The sequence below is a fragment of the Rhinoderma darwinii genome, chromosome 3 (genome assembly GCF_050947455.1).
Source record: "Rhinoderma darwinii isolate aRhiDar2 chromosome 3, aRhiDar2.hap1, whole genome shotgun sequence".
NCBI lineage: Eukaryota > Metazoa > Chordata > Amphibia > Anura > Rhinodermatidae > Rhinoderma > Rhinoderma darwinii.
In genome coordinates this window covers 77,615,265-77,627,398 of record NC_134689.1, presented here as the reverse complement: position 1 = coordinate 77,627,398, position 12,134 = coordinate 77,615,265, and the positions used below count along the sequence as shown (strand labels likewise).

The following is a 12,134-nucleotide window of genomic DNA, read 5'->3' as shown; positions in this document are numbered from 1 at the left end:
TCTATTTTCTATTTCATATTTAAGTAACTATGTAAGACAATACAGATTCCTCTGCTTACTTGAGTGAATGTTATAGAGAATGGAACTCCACTAAACTACTGCTGGGTACCTCCCAGGGTAGTTTTTCTGTATTTTCAGGTTAAAGCAAGAACAAGGGTTCTTCAGGACCTCTTTGTTACAGCACTGTTAATCATAAACCAATAACTACATGATGGAAATGGACAAGAAACAGTTCTAATCTTTCTATTTTAAATTCCCAAAAACTGGACCCTTAACATGACGGTTTTTTCTTCCATTTCTGAAAGGCTTGGCTTTTCTATAAGTCAGGATGGCCGAGCGGTCTAAGGCGCTGCGTTCAGGTCGCAGTCTCCCCTGGAGGCGTGGGTTCAAATCCCACTTCTGACAATACAACTTTTATTAAACACACTGCAATGTCATTCCGACAGCGCTAGTGAAAAAACCCACTATGCCAAAACACGCCCCAAAATGTTAGACTCTTCAGATGACTGGCTTGGCATCCAATCTTGAAAGTTTTCTTATTTGTGTAGGATAGGATGACCGAGCAGTCTCTCGTGAAGGCGTGGATTTAAATCCCACTTTTGAATACTCATATTTAAGTAAACTATGTAAGACAATACCGATTCCTCTGCTTACTTGAGTGAATGTTATAGAGAATGGAACTCCACTAAACTACTGCTGGGTACCTCCCAGGGTAGTTTTTCTGTATTTTCAGGTTAAAGCAAGAACAAGGGTTCTTCAGGACCTCTTTTTTACAGCACTGTTAATCATAAACCAATAACTACATGATGGAAATGGACAAGAAACAGTACTAATCTTTCTATTTTCTATTTCATATTTAAGTAACTATGTAAGACAATACAGATTCCTCTGCTTACTTGATTGAATGTTATAGAGAATGGAACTCCACTAAACTACTGCTGGGTACCTCCCAGGGTAGTTTTTCTGTATTTTCAGGTTAAAGCAAGAACAAGGGTTCTTCAGGACCTCTTTGTTACAGCACTGTTAATCATAAACCAATAACTACATGATGGAAATGGACAAGAAACAGTTCTAATCTTTCTATTTTAAATTCCCAAAAACTGGACCCTTAACATGACGGTTTTTTCTTCCATATCTGAAAGGCTTGGCTTTTCTATAAGTCAGGATGGCCGAGCGGTCTAAGGCGCTGCGTTCAGGGTCGCAGTCTCCCCTGGAGGCGTGGGTTCACATCCCACTTCTGACAATACAACCTTTATTAAACACACTGCAATGTCATTCCGACAGCGCTAGTGAAAAAACCCACTATGCCAAAACACGCCCCAAAATGTTAGACTCTTCAGATGACTGGCTTGGCATCCAATCTTGAAAGTTTTCTTATTTGTGTAGGATAGGATGACCGAGCAGTCTCTCGTGAAGGCGTGGATTTAAATCCCACTTTTGAATACTCATATTTAAGTAAACTATGTAAGACAATACCGATTCCTCTGCTTACTTGAGTGAATGTTATAGAGAATGGAACTCCACTAAACTACTGCTGGGTACCTCCCAGGGTAGTCTTTCTGTATTTTCAGGTTAAAGCAAGAACAAGGGTTCTTCAGGACCTCTTTTTTACAGCACTGTTAATCATAAACCAATAACTACATGATGGAAATGGACAAGAAACAGTACTAATCTTTCAATTTTCTATTTCATATTTAAGTAACTATGTAAGACAATACAGATTCCTCTGCTTACTTGAGTGAATGTTATAGAGAATGGAACTCCACTAAACTACTGCTGGGTACCTCCCAGGGTAGTTTTTCTGTATTTTCAGGTTAAAGCAAGAACAAGGGTTCTTCAGGACCTCTTTTTTACAGCACTGTTAATCATAAACCAATAACTACATGATGGAAATGGACAAGAAACAGTTCTAATCTTTCTATTTTAAATTCCCAAAAACTGGACCCTTAACATGACGGTTTTTTCTTCCATATCTGAAAGGCTTGGCTTTTCTATAAGTCAGGATGGCCGAGCGGTCTAAGGCGCTGCGTTCAGGTCGCAGTCTCCCCTGGAGGCGTGGGTTCAAATCCCACTTCTGACAATACAACTTTTATTAAACACACTGCAATGTCATTCCGACAGCGCTAGTGAAAAAACCCACTATGCCAAAACACGCCCCAAAATGTTAGACTCTTCAGATGACTGGCTTGGCATCCAATCTTGAAAGTTTTCTTATTTGTGTAGGATAGGATGACCGAGCAGTCTCTCGTGAAGGCGTGGATTTAAATCCCACTTTTGAATACTCATATTTAAGTAAACTATGTAAGACAATACCGATTCCTCTGCTTACTTGAGTGAATGTTATAGAGAATGGAACTCCACTAAACTACTGCTGGGTACCTCCCAGGGTAGTTTTTCTGTATTTTCAGGTTAAAGCAAGAACAAGGGTTCTTCAGGACCTCTTTTTTACAGCACTGTTAATCATAAACCAATAACTACATGATGGAAATGGACAAGAAACAGTACTAATCTTTCAATTTTCTATTTCATATTTAAGTAACTATGTAAGACAATACAGATTCCTCTGCTTACTTGAGTGAATGTTATAGAGAATGGAACTCCACTAAACTACTGCTGGGTACCTCCCAGGGTAGTTTTTCTGTATTTTCAGGTTAAAGCAAGAACAAGGGTTCTTCAGGACCTCTTTTTTACAGCACTGTTAATCATAAACCAATAACTACATGATGGAAATGGACAAGAAACAGTACTAATCTTTCTATTTTCTATTTCATATTTAAGTAACTATGTAAGACAATACAGATTCCTCTGCTTACTTGAGTGAATGTTATAGAGAATGGAACTCCACTAAACTACTGCTGGGTACCTCCCAGGGTAGTTTTTCTGTATTTTCAGGTTAAAGCAAGAACAAGGGTTCTTCAGGACCTCTTTGTTACAGCACTGTTAATCATAAACCAATAACTACATGATGGAAATGGACAAGAAACAGTTCTAATCTTTCTATTTTAAATTCCCAAAAACTGGACCCTTAACATGACGGTTTTTTCTTCCATATCTGAAAGGCTTGGCTTTTCTATAAGTCAGGATGGCCGAGCGGTCTAAGGCGCTGCGTTCAGGTCGCAGTCTCCCCTGGAGACGTGGGTTCAAATCCCACTTCTGACAATACAACTTTTATTAAACACACTGCAATGTCATTCCGACAGCGCTAGTGAAAAAACCCACTATGCCAAAACACGCCCCAAAATGTTAGACTCTTCAGATGACTGGCTTGGCATCCAATCTTGAAAGTTTTCTTATTTGTGTAGGATAGGATGACCGAGCAGTCTCTCGTGAAGGCGTGGATTTAAATCCCACTTTTGAATACTCATATTTAAGTAAACTATGTAAGACAATACCGATTCCTCTGCTTACTTGAGTGAATGTTATAGAGAATGGAACTCCACTAAACTACTGCTGGGTACCTCCCAGGGTAGTTTTTCTGTATTTTCAGGTTAAAGCAAGAACAAGGGTTCTTCAGGACCTCTTTTTTACAGCACTGTTAATCATAAACCAATAACTACATGATGGAAATGGACAAGAAACAGTACTAATCTTTCTATTTTCTATTTCATATTTAACCGGTTAAGGACTAGGCTGTTTTACAGCTAAATGACCAGAGCAAATTTCACAATTTTGCTATGCGCTTTTTTAGATGACTATAACTCAGCAGGTGAATAAAGTTCATCTTTGAATTTTACACCCTTTTTAAAGGACAGATAGGGCTTTGTTTTAGTGGCATTTGTGAGTATATATAATTATTTTTTTTTTCTCTAAAGTGGGCAAAATTGGAAAAAAATGCAAGAATTTAACAATTGCGTCGGTTTATGCTAGCATTTTTCACACACGGTATGAACCACGGCCAAAATTAATCTCCTTTCACATTCTTTCACTTCTCCCGTGCATGGGGATACCAAATATGTGAGCCTTATTCACTGTGCGGGCATGTGCCAGGGCTTGGCATAAAAGGAGGCTTTTTGGCCTTTTCGGTCCAGGAATTTTGCATTTGATTTTAGAGCCGCATACTGTTTTCTGGGGGGCCTAATGCTGCTGAAACATTAGAAACACCCCATAAATGACTTCATTCACACAAGTAGACCCCACAAGGTTTCCTTCAAGGGGTTTATCATATTTTTAGCAAGTCCAGTTTTCTTCTGAAAGTTTCTTGAATAAGATGGAACAAAATAAAATCAGCACTTTTTTAGCAAATGCGTCAGTTTAGGCTAGTATTTTTCACACACGGTATAGACCACGGACAAAATTCATCTCCTTTCACGTTCTTCCACTTCTCCCGTGCATGGGGATACCAAATATGTGTGCCTTATTCACTGTGCGGGCATGTGCCAGGGCTTGGCATAAAAGGAGGCTTTTTGGCCTTTTCGGTCCAGGAATTCTGCACTTGATTTTAGAGCCGTATACTGTTTTCTGGTGGGCGTAATGCTGCTGAAACATTAGAAACACCCCATAAATGACTTCATTCACACAAGTAGACCCCACAAGGTTTCCTTCAAGGGGTTTATCATATTTTTAGCAAGTCCAGTTTTCTTCTGAAAGTTTCTTGAATAAGATGGAACAAAATAAAATCAGCACTTTTTTAGCAAATGCGTCAGTTTAGGCTAGTATTTTTCACACACGGTATAGACCACGGACAAAATTCATCTCCTTTCACGTTCTTCCACTTCTCCCGTGCATGGGGATACCAAATATGTGTGCCTTATTCACTGTGCGGGCATGTGCCAGGGCTTGGCATAAAAGGAGGCTTTTTGGCCTTTTCGGTCCAGGAATTTTGCATTTGATTTTAGAGCCGCATACTGTTTTCTGGGGGGCCTAATGCTGCTGAAAGATTAGAATCACCCCATAAATGACTTCATTCACACAAGTAGACCCCACAAGGTTTCCTTCAAGGGGTTTATCATATTTTTAGCAAGTCCAGTTTTCTTCTGAAAGTTTCTTGAATAAGATGGAACAAAATAAAATCAGGACTTTTTTAGCAAATGCGTCAGTTTAGGCTAGCATTTTTCACACACGGTATAGTCCACGGACAAAATTAATCTCCTTTCACATTCTTCCACTTCTCCCGTGCATGGGGATACCAAATATGTGTGCCTTATTCACTGTGCGGGCATGTGCCAGGGCTTGGCATAAAAGGAGGCTTTTTGGCCTTTTCGGTCCAGGAATTTTGCATTTGATTTTATAGCCGCATACTGTTTTCTGGGGGGCGTAATGCTGCTGAAACATTAGAAACACCCCATAAATGACTTCATTCACACAAGTAGACCCCACAAGGTTTTCTTCAAGGGGTTTATCATATTTTTAGCAAGTCCAGTTTTCTTCTGAAAGTTTCTTGAATAAGATGGAACAAAATAAAATCAGCACTTTTTTAGCAAATGCGTCAGTTTAGGCTAGTATTTTTCACACACGGTATAGACCACGGACAAAATTCATCTCCTTTCACGTTCTTCCACTTCTCCCGTGCATGGGGATACCAAATATGTGTGCCTTATTCACTGTGCGGGCATGTGCCAGGGCTTGGCATAAAAGGAGGCTTTTTGGCCTTTTCGGTCCAGGAATTTTGCATTTGATTTTAGAGCCGCATACTGTTTTCTGGGGGGCCTAATGCTGCTGAAAGATTAGAATCACCCCATAAATGACTTCATTCACACAAGTAGACCCCACAAGGTTTCCTTCAAGGGGTTTATCATATTTTTAGCAAGTCCAGTTTTCTTCTGAAAGTTTCTTGAATAAGATGGAACAAAATAAAATCAGGACTTTTTTAGCAAATGCGTCAGTTTAGGCTAGCATTTTTCACACACGGTATAGTCCACGGAAAAAATTAATCTCCTTTCACATTCTTCCACTTCTCCCGTGCATGGGGATACCAAATATGTGTGCCTTATTCGCTGTGCGGGCATGTGCCATGGCTTGGCATAAAAGGAGGCTTTTTGGCCTTTTCGGTCCAGGAATTTTGCATTTGATTTTATAGCCGCATACTGTTTTCTGGGGGGCGTAATGCTGCTGAAACATTAGAAACACCCCATAAATGACTTCATTCACACAAGTAGACCCCACAAGGTTTTCTTCAAGGGGTTTATCATATTTTTAGCAAGTCCAGTTTTCTTCTGAAAGTTTCTTGAATAAGATGGAACAAAATAAAATCAGCACTTTTTTAGCAAATGCGTCAGTTTAGGCTAGCATTTTTCACACACGGTATAGACCACGGTCAAAATTCATCTCCTTTCACATTCTTCCACTTCTCCCGTGCATGGGGATACCAAATATGTGTGCCTTATTCACTGTGCGGGCATGTGCCAGGGCTTGGCATAAAAGGAGGCTTTTTGGTCCAGGAATTCTGCATTTGATTTTATAGCAGTGTACTGTTTTCTGGGGGGCCTAATGCTGCTGAAACATTAGAAACACCCCATAAATGACTTCATTCACACAAGTAGACCCCACAAGGTTTCCTTCAAGGGGTTTATCATATTTTTAGACAGTCCAGTTTTCTTCTGAAAGTTTCTTGAATAAGATGGAACAAAATAAAATTAGCTTTTTTTTTTAACAAATGCGTCAGTTTATGCTAGCTTTTTCACACACAAAATGGACCACGGACAAAATTCATCGCATTTCACATTCTTCCTCTTCTCCCGTGCATGGGGATACCAAATATGTGTGCTTTATTCATGGGCATGTGCCAGGGCTTGGCATAAAAAGAGGCTTTTTGGCCTTTTCGGTCCAGGAATTCTGCACTTGATTTTATAGCCGCATACTGTTTTCTGGGGGGTGTAATGCTGCTGAAACATTGGAAACACCCCATAAATGACTTCGTTCACACAAGTAGACCCCACAAGGTTTCCTTCAAGGGGTTTATCATATTTTTAGCAAGTCCAGTTTTCTTCTGAAAGTTTCTTGAATAAGATGGAACAAAATAAAATCAGCACTTTTTTAGCAAATGCGTCAGTTTAGGCTAGTATTTTTCACACACGGTATGAACCACGGCCAAAATTCATCTCCTTTCACGTTCTTCCACTTCTCCCGTGCATGGGGATACCAAATATGTGTGCCTTATTCACTGTGCGGGCATGTGCCAGGGCTTGGCATAAAAGGAGGCTTTTTGGCCTTTTCGGTCCAGGAATTCTGCACTTGACTTTATAGCCGCATACTGTTTTCTGGGGGGCCTAATGCTGCTGAAAGATTAGAATCACCCCATAAATGACTTCATTCACACAAGTAGACCCCACAAGGTTTTCTTCAAGGGGTTTATCATATTTTTAGACAGTCCAGTTTTCTTCTGAAAGTTTCTTGAATAAGATGGAACAAAATAAAATTAGCAATTTTTTAGCAAATGCGTCAGTTTATACCAGCATTTTTCACACACGGTATAGACCACGGTCAAAATTAATCTCCGTTCACATTCTGCCACTTCTCCCGTGCACGGGGATACCAAATATGCGGCCTTATTTATCACATAGAGATGTAGGAGGGCGGACGATAGAAGAAGATTATTTCACATATCGCTTTTTTTCAAAGCTGGTTTTACAAAAATCAACAGAGTTTCTATAAGGGTATGTTCACACGGCGGGGGTCCGTAACGGCTGAAATTACGGGGATGTTTCAGCCTGAAAACATCCCCGTAAATTCAGCCGTACCGGCATGTGCAGGCGCTTGAATGCCGCGTCAATTACGGCCGTAATTAGCGCTGCTATTCATTGGAGTCAATGAATAGCGGCTCCAATTACGGCCAAAGAAGTGACAGGTCACTTCTTCTACGCGGGCGTCAATTTACGCGCCGTCATTTGACAGCGGCGCGTAAATATACGCCTCGTGTGAACAGACAAACGTCTGCCCATTGCTTTCAATGGGCAGATGTTTGTCAGCGCTATTGAGGCGCTATTTTCGGACGTAATTCGGGGCAAAAACGCCCGATTTACGTCCGTAAATAGGCCGTGTGAACATACCCTAACACTTCCAAAATATCTGCTCGTCCACACTTACATTCTGCTCAGGGGTGTAGAGTTGCAGAAATAAATTATTCAGGGAATTTATTAGCGGTCTTATTTTGAACAACCGATCCCGGTTTGCATCGGTACTTGGGGGGGCCTGTGCGTTGTCATTGAAGTTGAGGAACCTCATTATTGTCTCATAACGAGACCTGGGCATTACTGCAGAATATACTGGGGTGGCTTGGGCGGGTCTTGTTGACCAGTAAGACCTAATGGAGGGCTTTTTGACAATACCCATATTTAGGGTGAGCCCCAATTTTTTTTTTAATTCCTGCAAATTGGTGGGCGTCCAATCTCTGGCATGGGTGGATGAAGGTTTCTGCCTTATATATTGCGTGGCATATAAATTTGTTTCGTGGACAATCTGATTTAGGATGTCGTCCGTTATAAATAAATGGAAGTAATCCATTTGGACAAAATTTGTATTGTCCACGGTTATGCCAGGAGTGGCCGTAAATCCGTGGATTCTAGGCCCAAAAGATGGGGCAGGTGCCCATACAAGAGCCTGGACTGGAGGGACCAGGCTGTCCCGTGCTACAGCGCTACTTGGCCCTGCGCTTTCATGTTCTGCAGTTTCGACTGCATCAGGGACAACGTCCCCTGAAGATGAACCTGAAGTGACGCTGTCATCGTCACTACCTAAAACAGGTTCCATCTCGGACGCCATCTCTGATGCGGTCTCCGACTCAGACCACAGCATGGCGTATGCCTCCTCGGCGCTAAACAACTTCCTCGCCATAACGTAACTAACACTAACACTAACTAAACAAATTTTATTTTTTTATTTTTTTTATAAAACACACAAACTAAGGCCCCATGCACACGACCGTGCCCGCAATTGCTGTCCGCGATCGCGGGCACGGCCGGCCGCTGACTGACAGCCGCATTTTCGTGCCGTGCTCCCATACAAAGTATGGGAGCACGGCCCGCAAAATGCGAAAGAACGGACATGTTCCATAATTCCCGGAACATTTCCACGGCACTGACACCCTTCCGTACGGAGGTTTTTTGCTGTCGTGTGCATGGGGCCTAACTGCTATATATATCTACACTACCGCTAAAAATAAACCGCTATTGCTATATATATTATATATATGTGGATATATATATAATTATATACTCCCTACCTGCCTATTCTAATAGAATAAAAGAAAGAAAGGTAGATAGATAGAAAAAAAGATAGATGGATAGATAGATTGTATAGATAGATAGAAATCTATCTATACAGAGAATGTTTTATAGTGTAACTGGTTTTTTTTTTTTCACTGTAATCTTCTGGCAGCAATTCTCCCGAGTCTCTTCTTCTCCTCAAACTGAAACAATATTTGAGGAGAAGAAAAGAGGCAGGAGATTTACTGCCAGAAAACTCAAAATAAAACAAATGTGGTCGCTGTGATTTTCACAGCGACCACATGTTCAGGGACCATCAGATTGGTCCCTGATACTCTGCCCAGTGCCCAGAGCTGTTGGTAACAGCGAGGGCACAGGGCTGTGTGCACGCGATCGCGGGCACAGGGCTGTGTGCACGCGATCGCGTGCACACTGTTTTATAAGCAGAAATGCATGTGATCGCTGTGATTGGTTGTCACAGCGACCACATGTTCAGGGACCATCAGATTGGTCCCTGATACTCTGCCCAGTGCCCAGAGCTGTTGGTAACAGCGAGGGCACAGGGCTGTGTGCACGCGATCGCGTGCACACTGTTTTCTATGCAGAAATGCATGTGATCGCTGTGATTGGTTGTCACAGCGATCACATGTTCAGGGGCCAAAAGATTGACCCCTGACATTCTGCCCAGTGCCCATGGCTGTTAGCAACAGCCAGGGCATAGAGCTGTGTGCACGCGATCGCGCGTGCACAGTCTCTGAAGTGCGGCCGTATATATACTATACGCCGGACTTTAGAGACCCTGACCGCTGGCCGTATATTTACGGCCAGCGGTCGGGAACCTGTTAAGTAACTATGTAAGACAATACAGATTCCTCTGCTTACTTGAGTGATTGTTATAGAGAATGGAACTCCACTAAACTACTGCTGGGTACCTCCCAGGGTAGTTTTTCTGTATTTTCAGGTTAAAGCAAGAACAAGGGTTCTTCATGACCTCTTTGTTACAGCACTGTTAATCATAAACCAATAACTACATGATGGAAATGGACAAGAAACAGTTCTAATCTTTCTATTTTAAATTCCCAAAAACTGGACCCTTAACATGACGGTTTTTTCTTCCATTTCTGAAAGGCTTGGCTTTTCTATAAGTCTGGATGGCCGAGCGGTCTAAGGCGCTGCGTTCAGGTCGCAGTCTCCCCTGGAGGCGTGGGTTCAAATCCCACTTCTGACAATACAACTTTTCTTAAACACACTGCAATGTCATTCCGACAGCGCTAGTGAAAAAACCCACTATGCCAAAACACGCCCCAAAATGTTAGACTCTTCAGATGACTGGCTTGGCATCCAATCTTGAAAGTTTTCTTATTTGTGTAGGATAGGATGACCGAGCAGTCTCTCGTGAAGGCGTGGATTTAAATCCCACTTTTGAATACTCATATTTAAAGGAACAGTGTCATCACAAATTATTTTTTTATATGTTAAAGATGTTAGTGCTTTATTAAAAACGTTTATATTCATTTGTGTGTTTGTGTTTTACTTTTTCTTATTTTTACACTTTTTCTTCCCTATGGGGGCTGCCATTTTTTGTTCCATTTCTGTCTGTGTCGATTAACGACACATACAGACATGGAATACGGCAGCCACAGTCCCATAGGGACTGTGAACGGCTCCCGTCCCATTGACTTCCGTGTACGGCGTCTGTGTGGGAACTGCGCATGCGCCGCTCCCACACAGTCCAATTCGAAATTGGCGCCGTCTGGCGCCATTTTCCTGTGGACCGGAAGTCGCGGCCGGACAATAATATTACTACTTCCGGTCGCGGCTTCCGGGTTTGTGCACTTGCACCAGCGGCAGCAAACGGAGCGGACGGGCCAGAGGGAGCCGCGGCGGCAGGAGCAGGTAAGAGATTTCAATGTATGTTCGTGTTTGTGTGTGTTTACTACTGTATGTAAACCTACTACGCTGTGTGTTAGCTCAAAAAATGGCGACACACAGTGTAGGAGGTTACACCGTTCAAACCCCTCGTTTATCCCGGCACTAGCCAGGATAAAGGAGGGGGGGATGCTGAGAGCTCACTAGAGCGAGGGCTTTTAACCCAATGTTGCAATGCTGCAATTTTGGGAACTAGCTCCATCTAGTGACCAAAAATGGGTAGTATTATAAATTAGAAATAATTTATAATATTTCCTGACTCTGAAAAAAATAAAAAAAATTTGAACAATGTTTAATCACCCACACACTAAATGTTTAATTTTTAAATAAAAAACATGTTTTTCTGGCAACACATTCCCTTTAAGTAAACTATGTAAGACAATACAGATTCCTCTGCTTACTTGAGTGAATGTTATAGAGAATGGAACTCCACTAAACTACTGCTGGGTACCTCCCAGGGTAGTTTTTCTGTATTTTCAGGTTAAAGCAAGAACAAGGGTTCTTCAGGACCTCTTTGTTACAGCACTGTTAATCATAAACCAATAACTACATGATGGAAATGGACAAGAAACAGTACTAATCTTTCTATTTTCTATTTCATATTTAAGTAACTATGTAAGACAATACAGATTCCTCTGCTTACTTGAGTGAATGTTATAGAGAATGGAACTCCACTAAACTACTGCTGGGTACCTCCCAGGGTAGTTTTTCTGTATTTTCAGGTTAAAGCAAGAACAAGGGTTCTTCAGGACCTCTTTGTTACAGCACTGTTAATCATAAACCAATAACTACATGATGGAAATGGACAAGAAACGGTACTAATCTTTCTATTTTCTATTTCATATTTAAGTAACTATGTAAGACAATACAGATTCCTCTGCTTACTTGAGTGAATGTTATAGAGAATGGAACTCCACTAAACTACTGCTGGGTACCTCCCAGGGTAGTTTTTCTGTATTTTCAGGTTAAAGCAAGAACAAGGGTTCTTCAGGACCTCTTTGTTACAGCACTGTTAATCATAAACCAATAACTACATGATGGAAATGGACAAGAAACAGTTCTAAT

The 12,134-nt window shown here is 41.5% G+C and overlaps 3 non-coding genes across 3 annotated transcripts; all 3 read left to right on the top strand.

Annotated features, from left to right (window-relative positions):
- Nucleotides 1-322: 322 nt before the first annotated feature.
- TRNAL-CAG (transfer RNA leucine (anticodon CAG)) lies at nucleotides 323-405 on the top strand. The gene has a single exon. It is a non-coding gene; the product is annotated as a tRNA-Leu (tRNA).
- A 1,592-nt stretch (nucleotides 406-1,997) lies between these two features.
- TRNAL-CAG (transfer RNA leucine (anticodon CAG)) lies at nucleotides 1,998-2,080 on the top strand. Its single transcript has one exon. It is a non-coding gene; the product is annotated as a tRNA-Leu (tRNA).
- Nucleotides 2,081-3,076: 996 nt separating this feature from the next.
- TRNAL-CAG (transfer RNA leucine (anticodon CAG)) lies at nucleotides 3,077-3,159 on the top strand. Its single transcript has one exon. It is a non-coding gene; the product is annotated as a tRNA-Leu (tRNA).
- Nucleotides 3,160-12,134: the final 8,975 nt, after the last annotated feature.